The sequence below is a fragment of the Pleurodeles waltl genome, chromosome 6, assembly GCF_031143425.1.
Source record: "Pleurodeles waltl isolate 20211129_DDA chromosome 6, aPleWal1.hap1.20221129, whole genome shotgun sequence".
Taxonomy (NCBI): domain Eukaryota; kingdom Metazoa; phylum Chordata; class Amphibia; order Caudata; family Salamandridae; genus Pleurodeles; species Pleurodeles waltl.
In genome coordinates, this window is record NC_090445.1 from 855,365,720 (window position 1) to 855,383,167 (window position 17,448).

The following is a 17,448-nucleotide window of genomic DNA, read 5'->3' on the forward strand; positions in this document are numbered from 1 at the left end:
CTTGTTGAAATAATGTTATGTTCAAAGCCACATACAGTTAACCATATTTCAACATATTAATCATTAATCTATGCCAACAAGTATAGTGAACAAGAATGTATTCGAACTTTGAATTCCTTTCTTGTGTATAATTAGTCCTGCTGTTGTTGCAAGTGCCCACTCCATTCACTTTTTGTTCAAAAGTATACTTCTCCACATGTGGTTTATGTAGTTTGATTGTCTTTCATTTAAAAACTTTATTTATTGTGGTACTTTATATAGCCACAGCCCTCTATGAAATTCCTCTCATGTTGATTTCAGAGAAACAATTAGCAAGAATTGTGAGCTCCTTTCCGGTGTACTTCCCAGCCACAGTGCAGTCCTACAGAGGAGTCTATCAACCAGGAGTCTGCCTTTTTCTGTAATAAGAGCTGCTTGTATTGTTGAAAGGAAATCATACTGGGCTAATATTAATATTGTAATAATGACCACGACAGAAGATTGCATTAGTGGCAACCATAAGCACGTTTACTAGCAGTGGTCACCTCTGTGCATCAGGCACAGTTGCCAGCAGTAATGTAAAAAAAAAAAGGTTTCATTAGTAGTGCCTCCTCATGGGTACTACATAATGGTTAATATCTCCAATTGTTGCATCGTCTGCGCCTAGTACTGATGCCTTATGTTGACATCATTGTGCATCAAATTAAGAAGGCACTTGTTACATGACCGTATTTATTGTGTGTACATACAAATTTTTAAAAAGCCATATCTCCAGTGCCTCTGGCACCAAGGTAATGTTAGTAATAAGTCTACCAAATGCTTACAAGATTTAACACTCCAATATCAATTTAAAACATTTTGAAAACCTTCTTCTTGAATTCCCACTTTCAATGTTGATTAACCTAAAGTAATTCACCAAAACAAAAGCTTCAAATGTAGTAGGCTGGGAGGCACACAGGAAGCTCCTTTTACAGGGAGTTGGGGAGCTTCCTGTAGCTTACCAGCTACTTGTTGGAGAAGCCTGCTTTAAATAGACTCAAAAGGTTCAACAGACCAGAATTGCAGAAATAGTAAAGATTTTTTTTTTTAAGTATGTGGTTTTGAAAACATAAGCATTTGACTGATTACACAGATTAAAAACTGGTTTGTGTCAAAATATAAAATTAAGGCCTGATGGAAGTTAGAGAAGCTAAACCGGTTTGAGCTAACTTGCAGTGCAACAACGTTTAACGTATGAAACAATCTTGGCATCAAAGGCAGTATGTAGTAATATGCATATGTTCAGCAGTGCATTCAGTCAATCACTTGTTTAAGCGTGCTACTCACCCGATAAGGTCTCAATGCGCTGGGGGTGGTATTGCTACTGTTCAAATAGCCAGGTCTTGAGTTGTTTCCTGAAGGTCAGGAGGTCCTGGGTCAGACGTAGGTTGACCGGGAGGGAGTTCCCGGTTTTGGCGGCGAGGTGGGAGAAGGATCTGATGCCGGTTGTGGTACGATGGGGGGTGGCGAGGTTGGCGGAGCTGGCGGGGGGGGGGGGGGGGTGAGGTTGGCGTAGCTGGCGGGGGGTACTTGGAAGCTTAGACGCTCGTTGAGGTAGGCAGGGCCTGCGTCGTGGAGAGCCTTGTGAGCATGGATAATGAGTTTGAAGGTGATCCTCTTGTTGATGGGGAGCCAGTGTAGGTCTCTGATGTGCGCTGAGATGTGTTCGTGGCGTGGGATGTTGAGGACGAGGCGTGCAAGGGCGTTCTGAATATGTTGAAGTTTCCTCTGGAGCTTGGCCATTGTTCCTGTGTAGTGCGTTGCCGTAGTCTAGTCTGCTGCTGGCGTGGGTGTCCGTTCTTCTGGCTTCAATGGGGATCCCTCTGAAGGTCTTGCAGAGCATGCGGAGGGTGTTGGAACAAGGGGATGAGACTGCGTTGACTTGCTGGGTCATGGTGAGCGATGAGTCCAGTGTGAAGCCACGGTTGCGTGCGTGGGTGGTTTGAGTTGGTGCGGTTCCTAGGGAGGCTGACCACCAGGAGGAGTCCCATGCTGAGCAGTTGGAGCAGAGGATGAGGATCTCAGTCTTATTGGAGTTCAGTTTGAGGCGGCTCATCTCTATATAGTTGGCGATGGCATGCAGTCCGTTGTCGAGATTGATCTTAGCAGTGGCGGGGTCCTTGGTGAGTGAGAGGATCAGTTGGGTGTCGTCCACGTAGGAGACGATGTTGAGGCCGTGAGATCGGATGATGTTGGCGAGCGGCGCCATGTAGACGTTAAAAAGGGTTGGGAGAAGATCCTTGGGGGATTCCGCAGATGGGATTGGTGGCTTTCGACAGGAACGGAGGAGTGTCGTGGAGGTGTGCACGGAGGTTGTGGGAACAGACTGTGTCGAAGGCTGCCGAGAGGTCAAGGAGGATGAGGGCCGCGGTTTCACCTTTGTCGAGCATGATCCTGGTGTTGGTTGTGGTGATGAGAGCGATCTCGGTGCTGTGGTTCTTGCGGAAGCCAGTTTGGGAGATGTCTAGCGTGCTGTTGTCCTCCACGAAGCGGGTCAGTTGGCTGTTGACTATCTTCTCGATGACCTTCGCTGGGAAGGGAAGGGGGAGATGGGCAGTTAGTTCTTGAGGTCTTCGGGTCTGCCTTGTGTTTTTTGAGCAGGCTGTTGACTTCGGTGTGTTTCCAGCTCTCCTGGAAGGTGGCGGTCTCGCAGGAGCTGCTGATGATAGCACGGACTTGGGGTGCGATGATTTGGCTGGCTTTGTTGAAGACAGTGAGGGCAGGGGTCGGCGGGTGATACGGGGTGGATGGTGCTCATGGTCTTGGTGGGGTCCTAGTCGTTGATTTGGGTCTAGGTGCTCAGGAGGATGGTGTGGCTGGGAGGGTTGAATGAGCAGGACATGGGTTTGGCAAGTTCTTTGATGCTGAAGAGCTCTTTACTGTTGTGCGCGTTGTCCATTGAGTCTTTGTAGAATGATCTTTTGGTAGTCCAGATGAGCTGGTGATGCTTGCAGGTGGCTGTCTTGAGGGCAGTGTGGTTGCTCTGTTTTTTTGTGGCGCCATATCTTAATGTTCGATGGCATCTGTCGCTGTAGATACACATGGTATGCATGAGCTCGCCATCTGGTGTTGGGTCGGAGTGTTACAAGTTGTTTTTCTTCGAAGAAGTGTTTTCGAGTCACGGGACCGAGTGACTCCACCTTCTGTGCTCATTGCGCATGGGCGTCGACTCCATCTTCGATTGTTTTCTTTCCGCCATCGGGTTCGGACGTGTTCCTGTCGCTCCGAGTTTCGGAACGGAAAGATAGCTGAAGACGGAAGATTTTCGACGGTATCGTTGCGATCCGGTTAGAGATAGACACATACGACGACGCGTTGAACATCGAAGCGCTTCGGTGCCCTTCGGGGTAGATTTCGGCACCCCGTCGGGGCCTAGTCGGCCCGACCGCGTGGAGGACAACGCCGATGGAACGGACCCCGTTTCGATTCTGCCCCGAATGCCACAACAAATATCCTTATACGGACCTACACTCGGTCTGTAATCTGTGCCTGTCACCCGAGCACAGTGAAGAATCCTGCGAGGCCTGTCGGGCGTTCCGGTCCCGAAAAACTCTGCGCGACCGTCGAGCGAGAAGACTGCAGATGGCGTCCACGCCAAAAGAGCGTCGACAGTTCGAGACAGAAGAAGAACAGGAGGAATCCTTTTCCATCCAGGATTCAGACTCCGACGAGCTACACTCTACAAGAACTGTGAGTAAGACGTCGAGATCAAACCTTAAAAAAGGAAAGAAGGCCCAGGGGACGCCACTGCCAACCGGCCATGGCTCCACCCAAATTCTCGGTGACCAACAATCGGCACCGAAAAAGGCCCATTCAGTGTCGAGATCGTCCGACTTCGGTCGAGACACCGGCACGCAGCCTCCTCGGGACCGAGAGAGTGCTAAACAGAAGCATCGACACCGAGAGTTCGGTGTCGACACCGATCGACGCCGAGACAGTGGCGCCGAAGACCATAGAGGCCAAGAATTTTCGGCACAGAAAAAGAGGAAGGTTACCTCGGAGCCGAAAAAACAATCGACAGGGCTTTCGGAGCCGAAAAAAGCGACATCAGACCCTGTTTCTGGCTCCTATACCGAAGAGCATTCTATGTCTTCTCAAATGAAGAAACATAGATTTGAACAAGAACTGCAATCCACTGACGTGGATCACACGCAAAAGCGTATCTTTATTCAGCAGGGGACTGGGAAGATCAGTACCCTTCCACCTGTCAAACGAAAGAGAACGCTTCAGTTTACTCCTCAGCAACAAACAACACAAAAGGTAACACCTCCTCCCTCGCCTCCACCTGTAACTCCGGCTTCGCCAACTTACACCCCGTCACATTCGCCAGCTCACACCGCCATGAGCCACGATGACCAAGATCAGGATGCGTGGGACTTGTACGACGCACCAGTGTCTGATAACAGCCCAGACACATACCCAACTAGGCCATCACCACCGGAAGACAGCACAGCCTACTCACAAGTGGTGGCTAGAGCAGCTCTATTCCATAATGTGGAACTACACTCGGAACAAGTAGAGGATGATTTTTTATTTAACACCCTCTCCTCAACCCACAGCTCCTACCAAAGCCTGCCGATGCTCCCAGGCATGCTACGCCATGCAAAGGACATTTTCAAGGAGCCAGTTAAAAGTAGGGCAGTGACGCCTAGGGTGGACAAAAAGTATAAGGCGCCTCCTACGGACCCTGTCTTCATCACCTCTCAGCTGCCACCAGACTCTGTGGTGGTAGGGGCTGCCAGAAAACGGGCAAACTCACACACTTCTGGGGATGCACCTCCCCCAGATAAAGAAAGTAGGAAGTTCGATGCAGCCGGGAAGAGGGTTGCTGTCCAAGCAGCAAACCAGTGGCGCATCGCAAATTCACAAGCGCTGCTAGCGCGATACGACAGAGCCCACTGGGATGAGATGCAGCATCTCATTGAACATCTCCCAAAAGATCTGCAAAAAAGAGCAAAACAGGTTGTTGAGGAGGGTCAAAACATTTCCAACAATCAAATACGCTCCTCCATGGATGCAGCAGACACGGCCGCAAGAACCATTAATACGTCGGTTACCATCCGTAGGCACGCATGGCTCAGAACGTCTGGATTCAAGCCAGAAATTCAGCAGGCAGTGCTTAACATGCCAGTAAACGAGAAACTTCTGTTCGGTCCGGAGGTCGACACAGCCATAGAAAAGCTCAAGAAGGACACTGACACTGCCAAGGCCATGGGCGCACTCTACTCCCCGCAGAGCAGAGGATCTTATAACACCTTCCGCAAAACACCTTTTAGAGGAGGGTTTCGGGGTCAGGCCACACAAGCTAGCACCTCACAGTCCGCACCGCCCACCTACCAGGGACAGTACAGGGGAGGTTTTCGGGGCCAGTATAGAGGGGGGCAATTTCCTAGGAATAGAGGAAGATTTCAAAGCCCCAAAACCACTACCAACAAGCAGTGACTCACACGTCACTCACCCCTCCCACACAACACCAGTGGGGGGGAGGATACATCAATATTACGAAGCATGGGACAAAATAACTACAGACACATGGGTCCTAGCAATTATCCAACATGGTTATTGCATAGAATTCATGCAATTCCCTCCAGACATACCACCAAAATCACAAAATTTATCAAAATACCATTCACAGCTTCTAGAGATAGAAGTTCAAGCACTACTGCAAAAAAATGCAATAGAATTAGTACCAAGCACACAAATAAACACAGGAGTTTATTCACTGTACTTCTTGATACCAAAAAAGGACGAAACACTGAGACCAATTCTAGACCTCAGGGTAGTAAACACATTCATCAAATCAGACCACTTTCACATGGTCACACTACAAGAAGTGTTACCATTGCTCAGAAAACACGACTACATGACAACCCTAGACCTCAAGGACGCATATTTCCATATACCAATCCATCAATCACACAGGAAATATCTAAGGTTTGTATTCAAAGGAATACATTACCAATTCAAAGTATTGCCTTTTGGTTTAACAACCGCTCCAAGAGTATTCACAAAATGCCTAGCAGTAGTCGCTGCACACATCAGAAGGCAGCAAATACATGTGTTCCCGTATCTAGACGACTGGCTAATCAAAACCAGTTCGCTCACACAATGCTCAAACCACACAAATCAAGTCATACAAACCCTCTACAATCTAGGGTTCACCGTCAACTTTGCAAAATCAAACATTCTGCCAAGCAAAGTACAGCAATATCTAGGAGCCATAATAGACACGACAAAAGGAGTAGCAACGCCAACTCCACAAAGGATCCACAATTTCAACAGGGTCATTCAACACATGTCTCCAAACCAAACAATACAAGCAAGAACAATACTACAGCTCCTAGGCATGATGTCCTCATGCATAGCCATTGTCCCAAACGCAAGACTGCACATGAGGCCCTTACAACAGTGCCTAGCCTCACAGTGGTCTCAAGCACAGGGTCACCTTCTAGATCTGGTGTTGCTAGACCGCCAAACTTACCTATCGCTTCTATGGTGGAACAGTATAAATTTAAACATAGGGCGGCCTTTCCAAGACCCAGTGCCACAGTACGTAATAACAACAGATGCTTCCATGACAGGGTGGGGAGCACATCTCAATCAACACAACATAAGAGGACAATGGAACATACATCAAACAAAACTGCATATAAATCATCTAGAATTGTTAGCAGTTTTTCAAGCACTAAAAGCTTTCCAACCAATCATAACCCACAAATACATCCTTGTCAAAACAGACAACATGACAACGATGTATTATCTAAACAAACAAGGAGGAACACATTCAACGCAGTTAAGCTTGTTAGCTCAAAAAATATGGAAGTGGGCAATCCACCATCAAATTGGTCTAATAGCACAGTTTATTCCGGGGATCCAGAATCAGCTGGCAGACAATCTCTCTCGAGATCACCAGCAAGTCCACGAATGGGAAATCCACCCACAAATTCTGAACACCTACTTCACACTCTGGGGAACACCACAAATAGACTTATTTGCAACAAAAGAGAACGCAAAATGCCAAAACTTCGCGTCCAGATACCCACACAAGCAATCCCAAGGCAATGCCCTATGGATGAACTGGTCAGGAATATTTGCTTACGCTTTTCCTCCTCTCCCTCTCCTTCCTTACCTAGTAAACAAATTGAGTCAAAACAAACTCAAACTCATTTTAATAGCACCAACGTGGGCAAGACAACCCTGGTACACAACACTGCTAGATCTGTCTGTAGTACCACACATCAAACTGCCCAACAAACCAGATCTGTTAACGCAACACAACCAACAGATCAGACACCCGGACCCAGCATCGCTGAATCTAGCAATCTGGCTCCTGAAATCCTAGAATTCGGACACTTACAACTTAGCCAAGAGTGTATGGAAGTCATAAAGCAGGCCAGAAGGCCATCCACTAGACACTGCTACGCAAGTAAGTGGAAAAGATTTGTTTGGTACTGCCATCATAATCAGATACAACCACTAGAGGCAACTCCAAAACATATAGTAAATTACTTGCTCCATTTACAAAAAGCAAAGCTAGCCTTCTCTTCTATTAAAATACACCTTGCAGCAATATCTGCATACCTGCAAACTACATATTCAACTTCCTTGTATAGGATACCAGTTATCAAAGCATTCATAGAAGGGCTTAAAAGAATTATACCACCAAGAACACCACCTGTTCCTTCATGGAACCTAAACGTGGTTCTAACAAGACTCATGGGCCCACCCTTCGAACCCATGCACTCTTGCGGAATACAATTCCTCACCTGGAAAGTTGCCTTTCTCATCGCCATTACATCTCTAAGAAGAGTAAGTGAAATTCAAGCGTTCACAACACAAGAGCCTTTTATACAAATACATAAAAATAAGGTCGTCCTACGACCTAATCCAAAATTTTTACCAAAAGTTATTTCTCCATTCCATCTAAATCAAACGGTAGAACTACCAGTATTCTTCCCACAGCCAGATTCTGTGGCTGAAAGAGCACTACATACATTAGATGTCAAAAGAGCATTAATGTACTACATTGACAGAACGAAGAACATCAGAAAAACTAAACAGCTATTTATTGCATTCCAAAAACCTCATGCAGGTAACCCAATATCAAAACAAGGTATAGCCAGATGGATAGTTAAATGCATCCAAATCTGCTACCTTAAAGCAAAAAGACAACTGCCCATTACTCCCAGGGCACATTCAACAAGGAAAAAAGGTGCTTCAATGGCCTTTTTAGGAAACATCCCAATGCAAGAAATATGTAAGGCAGCCACTTGGTCTACGCCTCACACATTCACCAAACACTACTGTATAGATGTGCTATCCGCACAACAAGCTACAGTAGGTCAAGCTGTATTAAGAACTCTATTTCAGACAACTTCTACTCCTACAGGCTAAACCACCGCTTATGGGGAACTAACTGCTTACTAGTCTATGCATACCATGTGTATCTACAGCGACAGATGCCATCGAACTGAAAATGTCACTTACCCAGTGTACATCTGTTCGTGGCATCAGTCGCTGAGATTCACATGGACCCACCCACCTCCCCGGAAGCCTGTAGCAGTTCAGAAGTTACCTTCAATTTTGTACATTTGTATTTATATTACTTAATCCTTTAATAGGTACATACTTACATTTTTCATTGCGCGGGCACTATTACTATAGTACAACTCCTACCTCACCCTCTGCGGGGAAAACAATCGAAGATGGAGTCGACGCCCATGCGCAATGAGCACAGAAGGTGGAGTCACTCGGTCCCGTGACTCGAAAACACTTCTTCGAAGAAAAACAACTTGTAACACTCCGACCCAACACCAGATGGCGAGCTCATGCATACCATGTGAATCTCAGCGACTGATGCCACGAACAGATGTACACTGGGTAAGTGACATTTTCATTTCCGGCACTTCCGCTTGGAGTCCTGAGGGTCGGCAGTGAACCAGAGTGCTTTTGTTGGGTGGTTTCCTAACTGGGGCGAGGGTGTTGGCGCAATCGTGTAACCACTGTTTGAGGCTGGCAGTGCTGGGGTCGCTGGTGCTGGGTGGCGGGTCATGGGCGAGGGTGGCGATCAGCTGGTCTTCGGAGATCTTGTTCCAGCTACAGCAAGGGATCTGTTGCGGGTCGTGGTGAGTGCTGGGTTTCTGGAAGGTGAAGTGGACACAGCGGTGTTCGGTCCAGTGGAGTTCGGTGGTATGGGCGAAGGTGATGTTGCTGCTGGCGGAGAAGATGGGGTCGAGCGTGAGGCCGGCTGAGTGGGTGGACGTTGTGACGAGTTGTTTGAGACCGAGGTTGGCCAGGTTGTCGATCAAGGCTGAAGAGTTGTTGGCGTTCTTAGGTGAAAATTCAGGTCGCCAAGGAGCATGTAGTCTGTAGAGGTGAGGGTGTGGGCGATGTTTGTGTCTGCATTGGCGTCTCAGAACTGTGGTCAGGGACCTGGGGGTCTGTAGACAAGGGCTCCTCAGAGTGGTGTTGGCGTTGATGTGAATCTGGAAGTGTAAGTGTTCGGCGGCATCAATGGTGTCATTGGTGTTGGTAGAGATCCTGATGGTGCTCCTGTGGACTATGGCGATTCCTCCACCCAAGTTTGTTGGTGCAGTCTCTGCGGGTAATCTTCTATCCTTCAGGAATGGCTATGGCGATGTCTGGTTCCGAGGAGGGGTTCATCCAGGTTTCGGTGAGGATGGCGATGTCTGGGGAGGCTGAGGTGATTAGGTCCCAGAGTTCGACGGCATGCTTGTGGACGGAGCGGGTGTTGAGGAGGATACAGCTGAGGTGCTTGGTGGCTTGGGTGTAGGTGAAGCTGCACATCCGGCAGGAGAATGGTCCATGGGTGTGCCTCGGGGTGGCTTGGATGCAGGCGGTGGAGCGGCCTGGGTTGAGGGCGTGGAGTTTGTTGGCCCTGTAGCATCGTCTAGTGATGTGGGGGTTGCGCGGTCCAGGGGGACTGGCGCTGGGCGTGGTCCAGGCGCAGACAGGTGCAGATGGGCTTGCCTCTAGTGCGCTAGCGGCGCGGCCGCCATTAAGAAGTGGAGGTGGGAGGAAGGAGGAGCAGGCGGGAGGTGAGGGCGAATGGGGGTGCGAGGGGGCGGGGACGCAGCAGCGGGAACAAACGGCTCAGAAGTGGAGTGCAAAGCAGCGCAAGCGGAAAGAAGGCTAAAAAGCACAGAAAAAGACAGAAATGGCATATTTTTTTTTTTAAAGGATCTGAGCGGTAACAAAATACACTCCCAGCACTTAGGGACCCCACTAGACAGCAGGGATGAGGTGCAGGCAAGTGCCTGCGGGTAGTGGAGGGCCTCAAACTCACAGCAGCAACGAGGGTGGGGTGGAAGGCACGGGCGCAGACTGGAGGAGCTGCGCAGCGTGGAGGGCAAGCCTAGACCCTAAAAGCAGGTCATGGGGTCACTCAGAGCACTGCGCAGCAGCCGCCATTAAGAGTGGGAGAGAGGAGCAGCTGGGAGGTGAGGGCGAATGGGGGCGCGGGGACGCAAGGACACAGCGGCGGGAACGAGCGGCTCAGAAGAGCCAAAAATAGGCGGGAAGGGGAGCTCAAAGCAGCGCAATCGTAAAGAAGGCTAAAAAACACAGAAAAATACAGAAAAACACAAATGGCAATAAAAAAAAAAAAAAAAAGATACAAGCTGTAACAAAACACACTCGCAGCACTTACGGAACCCACTAGACACTGGGGATGAGGCGCAGGCGGGTGCCTGCGGATGGTGGAGGGCCTCAAACTCGCGGTAGCAGCGAGGGCGGGATGGAAGGCACGGGCTGACTGGAGGAGCTGGGCAGCATGAGGGGCACGCCCATACCCTAAAAGCAGGTCAGGGGTCATTAACTTCTGTAAAGAATGGTACATAACAATTCTAATGTAAATCGTGGATGGTACTCCAAAACACGCTAAACTACATCTGAATAGCTGAAGGAGAAAAAAAAAAGTTTTGTAATGTACAATTCGAAGTTGGGACCTCAGTCCCTTTGAGCTGTGATAGTAGCATTGTATGAGAGCTGGGTATGATGAATGGCCTCGTACATCACCAACCTTAAGGAGTTTTGTTCTGGGGTGGTTCCATTGTTCTACCAGGTGATGTGAGGCAGAGACTTTGTAAGGAAATGCCTCCTTGGCATGGTTACCCCCTGACTTTTTGCCTTTGCTGATGCTAAGTTTTGATTTGAAAGTGTGCTGAGGCCTGCTAACCAGGCCCCAGCACCAGTGTTCTTTCCCTAACCTGTACTTTTGTTTCCACAATAGGCACACCCTGGCATCCAGGTAAGTCCCTTGTAACTGGTACCCCTGGTACCAAGGGCCCTGATGCCAGGGAAGGTCTCTAAGGGATGCAGCATGTCTTATGCCACCCTGGGGACCCCTCACTCAGCACAGACACACTGCTTGCCAGCTTGTGTGTGCTGGTAAGGACAAAACGAGTAAGTCGACATGGCACTCCCCTCAGTGTGCCATGCCAACCTCACACTGCCTCTGCAGTATAGATAAGTCAGCCCTCTAGCAGGCCTTACAGCCCTATGGCAGGGTGCACTATACCATAGGTGAGGGCACCAGTGCATGAGCACTGTGCCCCTACAGTGTCTGAGCAAAACCTTAGACATTGTAAGTGCAGGGTAGCCATAAGAGTATATGGTCTGGGAGTCTGTCATGCACGAACTCCACATCACCATAATGGCTACACTGAAAACTGGGAAGTTTGGTATCAAACTTCTCAGCATAATAAATGTACACTGATGCCAGTGTACATTTTATTGTAACATACACCCCATAGGGCACCTTAGAGGTGCCCCCTGAAACCTTAACCAACTACACGTGTAGGCTGACTGGTTTTAGCAGCCTGCCACACCCGAGTCATGTTGCTGGCCACATGGGGAGAGTGCCTTTGTCACTCTGTGGCTAGTAACAAAGCCTGTACTGGGTGGAGATGCTTATCACCTCCCCCTTGCAGGAACTGTAACACCTGGCGGTGAGCCTCAAAGGCTCACCTCCTTTGTTACAGCACCCCAGGGCATTCCAGCTAGTGGAGTTGCCCGCCCCCTCCGGCCACGGCCCCACTTTTAGCGGCAAGGCCAGAGGAGATAATGAGAAAAACAAGGAGGAGTCACTGGCCAGTCAGGACAGCCCCTAAGGCAACCTGAGCTGACTCTGACTTTTAGAAATCCTCCATCTTGCAGATGGAGGATTCCCCCAATAGGGATAGGAATGTGACCCCCTCCCCTTGGGAGGAGGCACAAAGAGGGTGTAGCCACCCTCCGGGCTAGTAGCCATTGGCTACTGCCCTCCCAGACCTAAACACACCCCTAAATTCTGTATTTAGGGGCTCCCCAGAACCTAGGAACTCAGATTCCTGCAACCTATGAAGAAGAGGACTGCTAAGCTGAAAAACCCTGCCGAGAAGACGGAGACACCAACTGCTTTGGCCCCAGCCCTACCGGCCTGTCTCCCCACTTCTAAACACACTGCTCCAGCGACGCTTTCACCAGGGACCAGCGACCTCTGAATCCTCAGAGGACTGCCCTGCTCTAGAAGGACCAAGAAACTCCTGAGGACAGCGGCCCTGTTCACCAAAGACTGCAACTTTGAAACAAAGCAGCAACTTTGAAACAAAGCAGCAACTTTGAAACAACTTGTGTTTCCCGCCGGAAGCGTGAGACTTGCTACTCTGCACCCGACGCCCCCGGCTCGACTTGTGGAGAACAACCACTTCAGGGAGGACTCCCCGGCGACTGCGAGACCGTGAGTAGCCAGAGTTGCCCCCCCCCCAGCCCCCACAGCGACGCCTGCAGAGGGAATCCCGAGGCTCCCTCTGACCACGTCTGCCTGATTCCCAGATCCCGACGCCTGGTAAAGACTCTGCACCCGCAGCCCCCAGGACCTGAAAGATCGGAACTCCAGTGCAGGAGTGACCCCCAGGAGGCCCTCTCCCTTGCCCAGCTGGTGGCTACCCCGAGGAGCACCCCCTTGCCTGCCTGCATTGCTGAAGAGACCCCTCAGTCCGGATTCCGAGCCAATCACAGCACAGAAACCGCCCTCATCTCAGTCACAGACGACATCAGAACCCTGATGGACAACGGAGAAACAGTCGCCCTCATCATCCTCGACCTCTCGGCTGCCTTCGACACCGTCTGCCACCGCATCCTAATAACCCGCCTCCGCTCCACCGGGATCCAAGGACAGGCCCTGGACTGGATCACCGCCTTCCTCTCCAACCGCTCCCAAAGAGTGTACCTCCCACCTTTCCGCTCAGACCCCACCGAGATCATCTGCGGCGTCCCACAAGGCTCCTCGCTCAGCCCGACTCTCTTCAATGTCTACATGAGCCCCCTTGCCGACATTGTATGCAAACACAACATCATCATCACCTCCTACGCAGACGTCACTCAGCTGATACTTTCCCTCACCAAGGACCCCACCAGCGCCAAGACCAACCTGCAAGATGGAATGAAAGACGTCGCAGATTGGATGAAACTCAGCCGTCTGAAACTGAACTCAGACAAAACGGAAGTCCTCATCCTCGTAAACACCCCGACCGCCTTAGACGACTCCTGGTGGCCCACGGCCCTTGGCACCGCACCTACCCCCTCAGACCACGCACGCAACCTCGGTTTCATCCTGGACCCACTTCTCACCATGACCAAACAAGTCAACGCCGTTTCATCCTCCTGCTTCCTCACCCTCCACATGCTCCGAAAGATCTTCCGTTGGATCCCCGCCGACACCAGAAAGACCGTGACCCACGCCCTCGTCACGAGCCGCCTGGACTACGGCAACACCCTATACGCAGGAACCACCGCCAAGCTCCAGAAACGTCTGCAACGAATTCAAAACGCCTCCGCCCGCCTCATCGTCAACACACCCGCAACAGCCACATCTCCGCCCACCTGAGACACCTGCACTGGCTTTACATCAACAAAAGGATCACCTTCCGACTCCTCACCCACGCACACAAAGCCCTCCACAACAAGGGACCCGAATACCTCAACCGCCGCCTCAGTTTCTACACACCCACCCGTCAACTTCGCTCCGCCAACCTCGCTCTCGCCGCCGTCCCTCGCATCCGCCGCTCCACGGCAGGTGGGAGGTCCTTCTCTTACCTGGCGGCCAAGACATGGAATTCCCTCCCCACCAAACTCAGGACCACCCAGGACCACTCCGCATTCCGGAGGCAACTCAAGACCTGGCTCTTCGAGCAGCAGTAACCCCATCCCCCTAGCGCCTTGAGACCTGCACGGGTGAGTAGCGCGCTTTATAAATGTTTATGATTGATTGATTGGTCTCCCATTGAAAACATGACGCGTGTTTGCACGCTGCCCCCGTGCTGCTGAGGGTGTACTTTCTGTGCTGACTTGTGTGTCCCCCGGTGCCCTACAAAACCCCCCTGGTCTTCCCTCCGAAGACGCGGGTATTTACCTGCTGGCAGACTGGAACTGGGGCACCCCCTTCTCCATTGAAGCCTATGCGTTTTGGGCACCACTTTGAACTCTGCACCTGACCGGCCCTGAGCTGCTGGTGTGGTAACTTTGGGGTTGCTCTGAACCCCCAACGGTGGGCTACCTTGGGCCCAAACTTGAACCCCGTAGGTGGTTTACTTACCTGCAAAAACTAACAAACTCTTACTCCCCCCAGGAACTGTTGAAAATTGCACTGTCTAGTTTTAAAATAGCTATATGTGATTTATGTGAAAACTGTAAATGCTATTTTGCTAATTCAAAGTTCCTAAAGTACCTACCTGCAATACCTTTCATTTGAAGTATTACATGTAAATCTTGAACCTGTGGTTCTTAAAATAAACTAAGAAAATATATTTTTCTATACAAAAACCTATTGGCTTGGAATTGTCTCTGAGTGCGTGTTCCTCATTTATTGCCTGTGTGTGTACAACAAATGCTTAACACTACTCCTTTGATAAGCCTACTGCTCGACCACACTACCAGAAAATAGAGCATTAGTATTATCTCTTTTTGCCACTATCTTACCTCTAAGGGGAACCCTTGGACTCTGTGTATACTATTCCTTACTTTGAAATAGTGCATACAGAGCCAACTTCCTACACTCTTCAATAAAATGATTTCTGTAACATTTATACTACTGAACCTCTTATTCCCAGGACATGCACACTTTTTTTTTTTTTTTCACATGGATATTGAATGTTGGCTCTGTGTTTTTAATAGAATAACATTGTGAAATGTATGTCCTTGTCAGTGATGTTAAATCTAGTTAATGGTGCGATATGGGGCGGTCTAGGTTAAATGTCTTAACTTACAAAGGGTGTACTTTCATAGCACCAATTCTTGTGACATTTGAAGGTAGAAGAACAGAATCGTTGTGGACAATAAAATAAAAAAATGTTTGAAACCACCACGTTTGTACCACTAATGCAGTTCTAAAAATGTTTTTGTAACTAAAGGTATTAAACCAGCAAAACTCCAAACCTGGAGGTAAAATCCGCCATTATTGAATACATCATAAGTACATGTAATATTTAAATCAGACTGCACAATTTTACTTGTGTAGAGATTTTACACTTTCTTTAAAAGAAAAAAACTGCATTTTCTTTACGTGTGTTCCTATTGCAGCTGTGCTAAACTCCACTCTGCAGTCAAGTCTCGATGCCTTTTCTCTTTTTGTCTTTCATGGTCTACTCTTGCCTAGAGAAAATGTAATTGATGCTATAAAGTTGATCTTGCATGCGCAAAATGTGCGTAAACTTTAATGAAGAGTAATCTGTAAAGTAACAGTGTACAGGATTAGTAGAGGGAGTGCAATGGCAACAGAGTTCCCACCCTCGAGTGGTCACTTTTTGCATATTCACAAACTTTATTTCTTACACTTACCTGAGCACTCAAAGATTGTGAACGTTTTGCAGAAACGATGGGAAAGTGATCATAATCTTGTTTTAGTTTTCGCTGAATGTTGTAGGGAGAATAGAAAACATCTGTAGGAAGTTGGTTCTGTATGTGCTATTTCAAAGTAAGGAATAGCATGCACAGAGTCCAAGGGTTCCCCTTAGAGGTAAAATAGTGGTAAAAAGAGATAATACTAATGCTCTATTTTGTGGTAGTGTGGTCGAGCAGTAGGCTTATCCAAGGAGTAGTGTTAAGCATTTGTTGTACATACACATAGACAATAAATGAGGTACACACACTCAGAGACAAATCCAGCCAATAGGTTTTTATATAGAAAAATATCTTTTCTTAGTTTATTTTAAGAACCACAGGTTCAAATTCTACATGTAATAGCTCATTCGAAAGGTATTGCAGGTAAGTACTTTAGGAACTTCAAATCATAAAAATTGCATGTATACTTTTCAAGTTATTCACAAATAGCTGTTTTAAAAGTGGACACTTAGTGCAATTTTCACAGTTCCTAGGGGAGGTAAGTATTTGTTAGTTTTACCAGGTAAGTAAGACACTTACAGGGTTCAGTTCTTGGTCCAAGGTAGCCCACCGTTGGGGGTTCAGAGCAACCCCAAAGTCACCACACCAGCAGCTCAGGGCCGGTCAGGTGCAGAGTTCAAAGTGGTGCCCAAAACACATAGGCTAGAATGGAGAGAAGGGGGTGCCCCTGTTCCGGTCTGCTTGCAGGTAAGTACCCGCGTCTTCGGAGGGCAGACCAGGGGGGTTTTGTAGGGCACCGGGGGACACACAAGCCCACAGAGGAATTTCACCCTCAGCAGCGCGGGGGCGGCCGGGTGCAGTGTAGAAACAAGCGTCGGTTTTGTAATGGAAGTCAATGGGAGATCTAGGGATCTCTTCGGATCTCTTCAGCGCTGCAGGCAGGCAAGGGGGGGGTTCCTCGGGGAAACCTCCACTTGGTCAAGGGAGAGGGACTCCTGGGGGTCACTCCTCCAGTGAAAGTCCGGTCCTTCGGGTCCTGGGGGCTGCGGGTGCAGGGTCTCTCCCAGGTGTCGGGACTTAGGATTCAAAGAGTCGCGGTCAGGGGAAGCCTCGGGATTCCCTCTGCAGGCGGCGCTGTGGGGGCTCAGGGGGGACAGGTTTTTGTACTCACAGTCTTAGAGTAGTCCTGGGGTCCCTCCTGAGGTGTTGGATCGCCACCAGCCGAGTCGGGGTCGCCGGGTGCAGTGTTGCAAGTCTCACGCCTTTTGCGGGGAGCTTGCAGGGTTCTTTAAAGCTGCTGGAAACAAAGTTGCAGCCTTTCTTGGAGCAGGTCCGCTGTCCTCGGGAGTTTCTTGTCTTTTCGAAGCAGGGGCAGTCCTCAGAGGATATCGAGGTCGCTGGTCCCTTTGGAAGGCGTCGCTGGAGCAGGATCTTTGGAAGGCAGGAGACAGGCCGGTGAGTTTCTGGAGCCAAGGCAGTTGTCGTCTTCTGGTCTTCCGCTGCAGGGGTTTTCAGCTGGGCAGTCCTTCTTCTTGTAGTTGCAGGAATCTGATTTTCTAGGGTTCAGGGTAGCCCTTAAATACTAAATTT

General features: G+C 49.2%; 1 protein-coding gene across 1 annotated transcript in view; it reads left to right on the top strand.

The window, feature by feature from the left end:
- PPRC1 (PPARG related coactivator 1) overlaps window positions 1-17,448 on the top strand; it is a 191,849-nt gene that overhangs the window by 18,121 nt on the left and 156,280 nt on the right. The gene's annotated exons all lie outside the window — the stretch shown is intronic.